The sequence below is a fragment of the Galeopterus variegatus genome, unplaced genomic scaffold (genome assembly GCF_000696425.1).
Source record: "Galeopterus variegatus unplaced genomic scaffold, G_variegatus-3.0.2 Scaffold317, whole genome shotgun sequence".
NCBI classification, from domain to species: Eukaryota; Metazoa; Chordata; class Mammalia; order Dermoptera; family Cynocephalidae; genus Galeopterus; species Galeopterus variegatus.
The window spans coordinates 86,715-99,115 of NW_007726428.1; the positions used below are offsets into that span (position 1 = coordinate 86,715).

General features: G+C 34.9%; 1 protein-coding gene across 1 annotated transcript in view; it reads left to right on the top strand.

Annotated features, from left to right (window-relative positions):
* OLA1 (Obg-like ATPase 1) overlaps positions 1-12,401 on the top strand; it is a 169,932-nt gene that overhangs the window by 34,544 nt on the left and 122,987 nt on the right. The window lies entirely within an intron of this gene.

Genomic DNA, 12,401 nt, shown 5'->3' on the forward strand with positions numbered 1-12,401 from the left:
GAAAGGCACAGCTGTGGCTTTTTGCCAGCTCCTGCTCCATGTGCTCAGCAGCTCCAGCCTTAAAGTGGCGGTGGCGTGAAATGGTTGGAGCGGTTTTTTCTTTAGTGGCTTCTCCTACCTTCATGCAGTCTGTAGGTCTCTCCACCTCTTACCCTGGACTCTAGTGGCCCCACCTTGGTTGTCATTGCTTTTTAATAGTTGTAAGTTGGTTGATTTGTGGGAGAGAGTGACTCTGAGGACCATTTATTTCACCATCTCGACTGGAAGCCTGGGATATTTTTTAAAAAAACAACTTTTTTAAATTTTGTTTTTTGCTAGGAGAGATTTGCTTGTACTTTGCTTACCTTGATTCTTTCAGTAGTGTAAGCATTAGAGATGATGTTGTATTTCTAGGTAATAGGTTGGTGAAGCTATTTGTATTGATTTCTTTTTTTAATTGAAACATAATTAATTGTACATATCTGTGGGGTACAGTGTTGAATATCAATACCTGTGTGCAATATCTGATGCTCAGATCAGGATAATTGGTTTATTCAGCCTTACACATTGTAATCATTTTTCGTGGCCCTTTTTCAATTTCTCACTAACTCTCCCTTCCCTTCCCCTCCCCCTTTCTCACCTCTGTTGGCCTCAGTTCTGTTCTCTCCTTTTGAAAGTTCAATGAATTATTGTGATTGTTGTATCTTTCTTTATTTTTTTAGCTTCCACTTATGAGGGAGGACATGTATTTTCTTCTGTGTATTTTTCTTTCTGTGCCTGGCTTATTTCACTTAACATAATTTTCTGTAAGTTCATTCATGTTGCTGTGAATGGCAGACTTTCATTTTTTTTTTTATGGCAGAGTAGTATTCCATTGTGTATATATACCTCATTTTCCTTATCTAGTTGTCTGTTGATGGACATTTAGGTTGGTTCTATGTCTTAGCGATTGTAAATAGAGTTGCAATAAACGTGGGAGAGCAGGTTTCCTTTTGACATTATGATTTCCATTCCTTTGGGTATGTATGTATGTAGTGGGATTGCTGGGTCATATGGCAGTTCTATCTGTGGTTGTTTAAAGACCCTCCATACCATTTTCTATAATAGCTGCACTAATTTACAGTCCCACCACAGTGTAGGAGGATTCTCCTTTCTCCATATCCTCAACAGCATTTGTTGTTCTCTGTCTTTTTGATTATGGCTAATCTAACTGGGGTGAGATGATATCTCAGTGTGGTTTTCATTTGCATTTTCCTGATGCGTAGTGATGTTTAGCCTTTTTTCATGTGTCGGCCACTTGTATATGTTCCTTTGAGAAATGCCTATTCAGCTCTTTTGCCCATTTTTTAAGTGGGTTACTTGTTTTTCACTGTTAAGTAGTTTGAGTTCTTTCTGTAGTCTGGATATTAATCCCTTTTGGAGGTGTGCAGAAGCTTTTTAGTTTGATATAATCCCATTTGTTTATTTTTTCTTTTGTTGCCTGTGCTTTTGGGGTCTTATTCATAAAGTCTTTGCCCAGTTCTGCTACCTGAAGTGTTTCCCCTGTGTTTTGTTTTAAGAGTTTTATAGTTTCACATCCTACGTTTAAGTCTTTAATCCATTTTGAGTTCATTTTGGTATATGGTGAGTGGTTCGGGTCTAGTTTCATTCTTCTGCACACAGATGTCCAGTTTTCCCCCATCACTTATTGAAGAGGCAATCTTTTCCCCAGTATATGTCCCTGTTACCTTTGTCAAAGATCAATAGGATGTAAGTATGTGGGTTGATTTCTGGGTTCTCTCTTCTGTTCCATTGATCCAAGTGTCTGCTTTTATGCCAGTACCATGCTGTATTGATTACTATAGCTTTGTAGTATAATTTGAAGTCAGGTAGTGTTATGCCTCCAGCTTTATTTTATTTTATTTTTTTGCTCAGGATTGCTTTGGCTATTTGGGGTCTTTTGTTGTCCCACATGAACGTTAGGATTATTTTTCCTGTTTCTGTGAAGAATATCACTAGTATTTTGATGAGGATTGCATTGAATCTGTAGATTGCTTTGGGGAGTATAGACATTTTCACAATGTTAATTCTTCTAATCCAAGAGTATGGAATGTCTTTCCATCTTTTTTTATCCTCTTTCATTTCTTTCAGCAGTGATTGTAGTTCTTGTTGTAGGGAATCTTTCACCTTCTTGGTTAAGTTTATTCTTAAGTATTTTATTTTTTTGGTGACTATTGTAAATGGGCTAGCTTCCTTGATTTCTTTTTCTGCTAGTTTGTTATTGGAATATAAAAATGCTACTGATTTTCATGTGTTAATTTTGTATCCTACAACTTTACTGAAATCATTTATCAGCTCTAAGAGTTTTTTTGTAGAGTCTGTAGGTTTTTCTATATAAGATCATGTCACCTGCAAACAGGGACAGTTTGACTTCTTCTTTTCCAATTTGGATGCCCTTTATTTCTTTCTCTTGCCTGATTGCTCTGGTTAGTACTTCCAATACTGTGTTAAATAGGAGTGGTGAAAGTGAGCATCCTTGTCTTGTTCCTGTTCTTAAGGGAAAAGCTGAAAGCTTATCAGGATAACACTGGCAAAGGGTTTGTCATATATGGTGTTTACTGTGTTGAGATACTTTCTTTCTGTACCTAATTTACAGAGTCTTTATCATGAAGAAATGTTGAATTGTTTCAAATGCTTTTTCTGCATCTGTTGAGATAATCATATGGTTTTTGTCCTTGATTTTGTTGGTGTGGTGTATCACATTTATTGATTTGCATATGTTGAACCATCCTTGCATCCCTTGGTGAATCCCACTTGATTGTGATGTATAATCTTTTTGACGTATTGCTGTATTCTGTTTGCTAAATATTTTGTTGAGGATTTTTGCATCTATGTTCATCAGAGAACCTATGTAGTTTTCTTTTTTTGTGGTATCTTTTTGTGGTTTTGGTATCAGAGGGATGCTGGCCTCATAGAGTGAGTTAGGGAGAATGGCCTCTGCATTTCAATTTTTTTGAATAGTTTGAAGTAAATTGGTGTTAATTCCTCTTTAAATGTGTGGTAAAATTCATCAGTAAAATCTTCTGGTCCTGAACTTTTCTTTGTTGAGAGGCTGCTAATTACTGCTTCAATCTTGTTTGTTATTTGTTCAGGTTTTCTCTGTCCTCTTTGTTCAGTCTTGTTAGTTTGTATGTGTCCAGAAATGTGTCCATTTTCTCCAGGTCTTCAAATTTGTTTTTGCAAAATTGTTTATAAATGTCTCTAATGATTCTTTGTATTTCTGTGGTATTGGTTGTAATGTCTCCTTTTTCATTTCTGGTTTTTGTTATTTGGGTCTTCTCCTTTTTTAGTTCACCTAGCTAATGTCTTCTCTATTTTGTTTATCTTCTCAAAAATACAACTTTTTATTTTGTTGATTTTTTAAATTGTTTTTGGGGTCTCTATTTCACTTAGTTTTGCTCTGATTTTAATTATTTCTTTCTGTCTACTAATTTTGGGATAGGACTGTTCCTGTTTTTCTAGTTCTTTGAGATGTAGTGTTAGGTTCTTTATTTGAAATCTTTCTGTTCTTTTTGATATAAGTGCTTATTGCAATAAACTTCCCTCTTAGTATTGCTTTTGCAATATCCCATAGGTTTTGGTATGATGTGTCTTTATTTTCATTAGTTTTAGGACATTTTAAAACTTCCTATTTAATTTCTTCTTGGACCCATAGGACATTCAGGAGCATGTTGTTGAATTTCCATGTATTTGTATAATTTCTAGAGTTTCACTTGTCATTGATTTCTAGTTTTAATCAGTTGTTGTCTGAAAAGATACTTGAAATGATTTCATTTTCTAAAAATTTGTTGAGACTAGATTTGTCACCTATCGTTTAGTCTATCCTGGAGATTTTTCCATGTGCTGATGAGAAGAATGTATATTCTATAGTTGTTGAATGAAATGTTATGTAGTTATCTGCCAGGTCCAGTTGGTCTAAAGTATAGTTTAAATCCTGTATTTCTCTGTTGATTTGTTGCCTAGATGATCTGTCCAATGCTCAGAGAGGGGTGTTCAGGTCCCAACTATTTTAATATTGGGGTCTGTCTATTTCTGTAGGCCTAATAGTGTTTGCTTTATACATCTGGGTGTTTCCATGTTGGGTGCATATATGTTTATGATTGTTTTGTCTTCTTGTTGGATAGATCATTTTATCATTATTTGATGGCCTTCTTTGTCTCTTTTTATGGTTTTTGTTTTAAAGTCTATTTTATCTGATATAAAAATAGCTACTCCTGCTTGTTTTTGGTTTCTGTTTATGTGGTATATCTTTTTCTACCCCTTCACTATTAGTCTGTGTGTGTCTTTATAGGTGAAGTGAGTCTCTTGAAGATAGCATACAGTTGGGTCTAGCTTTTTAATCCAATCAGATAGTCGATGTCTTTTGAACAAGTTTTATCCATTTACAATTAGAGTTGTTATGGAAAGTTACTGTCTACTCCTGGCATTTTATCAGTTTTCATTTGGATGTTTTTAATATCTTTTGTTGGTTTCTTTCCCTTTTATTGTTTGTTTCTGTGTTAATTGTCCATATTCATTGTTCGAGTTGCATGTGAGTGCCCCCATGGCCTAGCAATGGAGCACTTAGTGATTCCTTGCTGAGGGTAGTAGCACTGTGCTGGTTTGTTGGGGGTGTGGGTGAGCTCTTAAGTTCTTGGGGGAAGTGCCTGTGTGCCCTGTTGCCCTTTGGCTGGGGTGGGTGGCCCTGGGTGGGCTTGTTGGTACCCTGGCTAATTTCCTGTTACCCTGGTGGGTACTTGGGTATATTGGAGCTCCTCAGTTTGAATAGGTGACCCTGGGCGGGGTTTCTCTTTCCTCTTTCATAGAGGCAGAGGCTCTTTTTGGGTCCTTGCTTCCCCATTTTGGGGATGGGTTGGTGGTGATTGCGAATTTTCTTCCCTTCTCTTTTTGGATATCCTGGTTTCTGCATTCTCTGGGGGTTCTGCATGTGTCTCTCCCCATATCAAGGTAGTCATGTGGGCTCTGCACATACCTTCCACACCCAGTTGTGGTACTGTGTGTGACAGTATAACTCCCCCTGTGAGTTGGGCCACAGGTCATGGGTCTGCACTTGCTCACCTCTTTTCCCTGGCTCCACGGGTGACTCTCTTCATGTCATTAAAGTTGACTGGTGTGTGTCTGTCTGCATGGAGATGCTGTCAGAAGTGGCAGTGGCTGTGGTGGACCACCTGTGTGGAAGCATTTTCTGTCATCTGCAGGTCTTTCAGGAGCTGCCTGCAGCTGCTGAGGTCCCTGGACACACTTTCTGCTGACTACTGGTGTGGTGGAGGGCTGCCCCAGCCACTGAAGTCCCTTGGTACGCTTTCTGTCATCTTATTTATATTAATTTACAAGTAAAGTTAACCTGACTTTCATGAGTCTTAAAATTTTGTGAAGAATCTTCAATTTTGGTGCAATTACAGTGAAATTATCTGTCTCTATCATACATTAATTTGGTAAGTACAGAATCTTTTCAGCCAGAGAATTCTTTAAACTTGATTCCATAATAATGGAATAGGCAAGTTTGTTAGTAGATTTATTGGGCAAAACATTTAAAAAAGTGTTATTTATAAAGTTTAGGCATGTACATATTTTATTTTTAAAATTATCATACTGTACAATTGCCTTTTTTGGGTATGCAGTTTTATGTATTTTGACATATGTATGTATTTGTGAAACCACCATAGCAATCACAATACAGAACACTTTAATCACCCCCAAAAGCTTCTTTATGTGTCTCTTAATAGTCACAGTCTCCCCACACCTCACCCTGGCAACTACTCATCTCTCCTCCATTACTGTAGTTTTTTTCTTTTTGAGTGTTACATAAATGAAATCAAAGGAATGTGCTGTTTTTGTTATGTTTTGATAAGATGTTTACAGATGGAAGTTAATGGTGTTGTTAGTAGTAGTTCCTCTGGGCCCATCCATCAGACATACTTCTGTCTAGGGGAGGGGGGGTGAGGTTAATCCAGAGGGAATTGGTTTTCTATGTGTGTTTTTTTTTTTTTTTTACTTTTTTAGTTTTCTTTAATTCCATTCTTTTATGGGTCTTTTAGGTGTCTTTAAATGCCAAAATGTTCTTTTCACTCTTGGTGTTTTTGGAAATTTTGCTTTTATTTTCTTCCAAAGTTTAACTTTTAAAAATTCTTAGTAAAATTTTGTCTTAAAGCAGACTAAGTCTTAAACTTAATGGCCAGAGCCGCCTATTTCGAAAAACATATAAAATGCCTGGAAAATACAGAATTTAATGAAAATGGTAAGATTCCTGTATTTGTCAGACTTTTTCACCCAGGAGCCCTTAACTGTTCCTCAAGGATGAGGAACATGAGGGCTTTTGGTACGTAGTGTAACTCAAGATACTCACTTCAAGGAAAAGTTTTTGGAATCCTGTGGTTTGTTCATGCAGTACCAGGCATATGGGTATAGAGTAATTATATGTGTCATCTTTGTTGAAAATCTTTGTTATCAGTCTTTTCCTTGGATTTCTTCTACTACTTTTGTACTTAGAAAGTTTATTATTTTCCCTGAGATCAGGCAAATATTCACAACTCTGCTCTTCTATAGTTAATTTAACCTTATTCTTTTATTGTGATATAAAATATATTAGTGTGGTGCATAAAATGCACAAATCTGAAGTATACATCTAGACGCATTTATACACATGTTTATACTTGTGTAACCATTGCGTAGGCCAAGATATAGAACATTTCTGTCATCCTTCCCAGGGTGATCACTACTCTGACTTGTATCATCATCATCAGTTTTATTTATTCTTAACCTTTGTATATAAATGTAACCATACAACCTATATTCTTTTTTGCCCCTCCTTTTTCTCAATATAGTAACTGTGAGATTCATACCTATTATTGTGCATAGTGGTATTGATAATTTGTAATTTTATCAGTCAGAAATTTGGATTTTACCCATTTTGAGGCCAATATTCAGGATTATATCACTTAGTTAACAAAGCTCTAGTTTGTAGAAGGAAATACATATCAATCCACTCTAAATGGATTTAAATGGGAAGAAGTTTGGGGCAGAAGGAACAGTCAGGAGGTCATTGTAGTATTTCATGGAGGAAGTAATGAGGGCTGGATTTCAGAAAATTGTCAGTGGTAGTTGAGGGAAAAATCAAACCTGAGAGACTTTGTGAAGGGATAGGACATAATGATAAGCTCTTTCATCTCCAATAGGTAGAATTCTCCTTAGATAAGACTGTTTGCTAGAGATTAAATATAGAATAGGGAAACAACAACCACATTATGGGAAGCAAATTCTTTTTTTTTTTTTGGGAAGCAAATTCTTTTAAAATTCATACATGTAGTAACTTCTCTGAAAACAAGTGTGTTATTTAGAAAAATGTTTTTTTTTTTTTCAGGGTTTAGTGAGACAATGTGACTTGTTTACACCAATTTTTAGAAATAAGCAAATTCATACATGTAGTAACTTCTCTGAAAACAAGTGTGTTATTTAGAAAAATGTTTTTTTTTTTTTTTTTCAGGGTTTAGTGAGACAATGTGACTTGTTTACACCAATTTTTAGAAATAATATAACTTCCTTTTGTTATATTTTTAAAGCTTTGGACATGATGAAGTTATTGATTTCACTGAATTCTGAGTTTTTTAAAGCTGGCAGTAGGAGGTTTGAAGTTATATTTCAACAGGAAGCTGAGGCATTTGTGTGTTATCTGAAGGACAGCACCTTTGGCAATATCACTGTACCTACTGTCAAGCTATTTACAGATAAAACACGTAAAATTTCTCATCGGGTACTTAGGAATATGGCCTTGTAGGCTAGAAACAAGAAGTTCTGCTTTCTGAGCTGTCAAATAGTTTCATTCCCAATTTAGAAACACGTATAGGAGGTTCTGATATACAGAACTGTTACTATAAAGTACATAATGTTACAGTTGTGAAAAACAAAATTTCAAATACAATTTGATTACTTTCAACTCTGTTGGCCTGTGCATATGTGTGTGTGATGGTGGGAGTAAGATACCGCCCCTATCTTTCCTGAGTTCTATTTGCCAGTTGCTTGTTGTAGTTAAATTTTCTGCCTGTTGATTTATTTTGGACTTTTTATGTGAATTTCAATTTTGTTTATTATTTTGTTCTGCTGGCTGCTGTTGCTGCTGCTTTTTTTTTTTTTTTTTTTTTAAGTGGCTGGCTGGTATGGGGATCTAAACCCTTGACCTTGGTATTACAAAGCTGCACTCCATACTGTATGTATCACTGATAATTCTATTTCATTTAATCTGGCCTTTTCTTTTTCAAGAGTAAGAATGATGATAGGGAAAGAAGCACAGCCTTTAAAATAGATCCATAGCAATTTAATTGTCTTTATAGTAATTGTTTTAATACGAACAATGCAGAATCACCTAAACAAAATTCCTTTGTTGATTTGTCAAAGCAAAGGAAATCCTTGCTAGTCATGCCAACCCACTGTTGTGTAAGATACAATCAGTAGTCATCTACTTGATAACAAAAAGCGTTTTCTTTTGATAGACTGAATTATATGCAATTTAAATACAAAACCTTGTACTTTATAAAAAGGAGGGTCATTCCATAGTACATATAAATTTGTAATTTAATTATGTGTTTACACCCCTTTCCCTCATACCTTGTAAGTAGATAGTTTTGGTTTTTATCAGTTTTATACTCTCTTTTGATTATAAATGACCAAACAGACCAAACAGTGACTTAAAAAATATTTATTATGTTTTAAAAATTCTAAGTGATATATACTAATTTTAAAAGAAATAGGAAATATTAAGGTGTTCACAATAAAATTTCATGTTTGCTCCTGTTCCCAGTCTCCAGAAGTAACTGCTTTTCCTTGTTTTTAAAATCAGAAAGGATGTATGCTTGTATTCTTTTCCTGATTACATGTGTGACACATGTATACTGTATAACATTCATTTTCAATAAAATGTGATAGAAATAATGTAGAAAGTGAAATCTTACATTTCAAAGACACCCACTGTCAGTAGTTTTGGAGCATATGCCTCCAGATTTATTTTTATTCTCTAAATTTATCAATGTAAATTGTTGTTAGAAATAATCTTCTCCCACAAATGGAATGATCCTATACATACTTCATTGACAATTTAATTTTGCCTTTAATATAATTTATCTTTCCTTGTCAGTATTGAAAGGTACTCTATTTTTCAACAGTTACAACAGGAGTAAATTGCAGACTGAGCTTTTAATCTCCCCTTTTTTTGGAAAGTTGATGTTTCTTGTGATCCCTTGATTTGGCAGGTAGCCTAACCTGCCTAGCGTGTGTGTCCAGGAAACCTAGCTGAGACTAGGATTCTTGGACCCTTTCATCTGCCTAGAAATGAAATTGGAAATTATATAGATCCAAGGTATGAAAAACAGCATGTGTTAAGTGCCAAATGAATGGTGCATAAAATTAGTAATACAGAATATCAAAGAAGGGATCACATGGATATCGAGATTAAAAAATACAGGCTTATTTTTAGAAGTAGTAAGGTGTATTAATGATTTTTATTCAGGAAAATACCTAGTTGCAAGCATTTCAGGAAATGTAAATACACTAGATTCGAGGAAGACTGTAAGCTGGATGATCAGTTAAAATATTGTTTTAACAGTCCAGGTTAGAAGCCTCAAAATGGAAAGGAAGGGACAGGCTTGAATGACTTAGACTTGAGTTTAGAGTTGATGGTAGAGTTTTTACTAATATTAACACAGTTTTTGTGTACTTCCACTTGTTGTTCTGAGACATTAAAGCTATTGTTCTAATCGGGCAAAACCTTGAGAAAAGAACTGGTTAAGGGAATAGATAAGTGTGTGTGTGGAGGGGGCTGGTGGATGTGCATAGAGGAGAGAGTGCAGATAATAGAGAATGAACAGAACAAACCTTATGCTTGTGAACATTAGGTTTGGTGGAGTTTTGAACATGAAGAGAGGAATGTATTATCTACCTTCTGCTTTTTAAATTTTGGGCTTGACTACTGTGTAGTCTTTGCTCCTATCACATGGTAAATTGATATGGGTGACCATAATAAAGCCTTAACACTAAATACGGGTTTGAAATCCCTTGTACACAACAAGCCCTATATTCTTTTGAGGTGAGAGGAGGAGAGTCATGAATAGCATGGTATGCTGTATAGCTGATTAGAGAGGTTTGAAATCCAGGGAGGAAAATTCATATTACTTCCCCTTTTGGGGGGGCAAAGAAGTTAAGGAACAGGAGGGGAATATAAGTATTATAGTATACCTTGGCCTTTTGTAATTTAATACTAATGGCTTGGACTATTTTTAAGCAATCCTGAAGATATTTAGTACATGATATTTACTTGTGATTTTGCTGACCCATTAATTTGAATGTCTAGAGTTGAGAGGCTGATAAGACAAGTGATCATAGCTGACCATTTTATTGTTTTCTATTCATCCTTTCCCCAGCAATAACACCACTTTTTTGCTGTATTTATAAATACATGGATGGCGGAAGTGGGGGGTTAACTGTATTTATGATTCTTAATGCTGCTTTGCAAATCTAAAGCATGCAAGTTTTGGAACATAGAAATAAATTACCTGTTTTCTCTCATAGATTTGTAATATTAAACTTAAGTCTTCTTTTTAGCCAATAATTTAGTTTCTATTTGATTTTACTTTTCAGTGCCTATTTTCCTAAAAAAAGAATCTACTTTAGTAAGTAGAGCATTTCAGTTTTTGGAATAACTGCTGGTTGTATTGTCTGATTTTGATGCCATTTCTTTTTATTTTGAAAGTTCTAATGCAGTTTTACAAGTCTTTGAAAATATTTTCGTCTCTTCCCCCTTCTCACTAAATATGATTTTAAAGCCTTTACTGATATCACTTCTTTCTTGGCCTTTACCCCTCTTAAGTTGGTCAAGTTCTTATTGAGAGAGATGATTTCTGTGCAGACAATTAGAATTTTTGGCTAGGAAAAATAAAAGCCCTTATCCTTTCTTCTTTGTTATTAACAACAAATATATTTTTATTCTGTTTTATATTACTGTTCCTCAGTATCTGCTTAAACTTCATATGTCTAAATTGCTTAGTTAGAGCTTTGACAATAAGATTCTAGAGAGCTCCTTTAGTTTTGTTGTGGATATTTGGCTAAAAAGAGATGAAGGTGGCAGTGATGGAAAAAAATAGTTTTTAAGTTGCCTTTCTAGTTTATATGGAATTGTAGCCCTCAAGGCACCACAACTTTATTGAACTGCTAAATGAGAGGGTAAAAATGCCTTCGTTTAATTGCCCCCACCTTAGGTAAAGTTAGGTGTTGTTTATATGTTTTGTAAATCACCTTTAATTACTGTGAACATAAATTACTATTTTCAAGAGCCCACCTTCTCCCTTCCCCATAAGCACGTCATTTAAAAGTTTTAAATGAGTCACACATTTTTGCCTAGACACAAATTGCCAATATAAAGCTGTCTTTGATTGTATCTTAAAATAATGGAGTTTTTTCCTAGGGTCCTGTAATTTTCTTTTTCAGCAGTATTTATTAAATTAATCTGGTATTGGATTGCAGTAAACAATCTGACCAAAAAACATATGTTTTGTCTGTTTCTTCAGTACAAAATCAGTGGGTTAAGTAATTATGCAGTGGTTCTGATCTACATATACAATGCATTCTAATAACCAACTTCTGTTTATTGTGGAAAATATTGTAGCATTAGGAAACAGTTCTGTCTACTTTGCATTGTAATATCGTATGAAGCTAATTAATCTACTAGCTATTTACAGTTTAATTGTTCAAACATACCCTTATATTCATGGTGGTGTAATATCTACTTTAGGTAATTGAGACATTTTAATTTTTTTCTTGAGTGTCTTTTCTGACATGTTTTGGAGGTCTCATTTCCTGGCCTCTCTGCCCAAAATAGCCAAGTATATGGGTTCTTTTCAAAACTCTTGTGTCACTAACAAGTTGAAATTACATAGGGATGTGAGGGCAACTTCTAAGATCTTGGAGAGTCTCATGATCTTGCTTAAAGATCAAGTTTTGAGCTGCATTTTTCTTAGTTGTCAGAACACCGTCGTTATGTTAAGTTAAAAATGTAAGTATTGAGATGATTTGGTTTTGAAAACCAATGCATTTTGTTGTTCTACTTAATTTGCATGGATAAAATCAGATGAGCACTTGTTTTATTACAATGGGTCTTTAATTTCCTTAAAACCTGTCCTTTTGCAAATTTTACATTGACACCCTTAAACCACACATCGTATGCCAGATATGAGATGATTTGGTTTTGAAAACCAATGCATTTTGTTGTTCTACTTAATTTGCATGGATAAAATCAGATGAGCACTTGTTTTATTACAATGGGTCTTTAATTTCCTTTAAACCTGTCCTTTTGCAAATTTTACATTGACACCCTTAAACCACACATCGTATGCCAGATA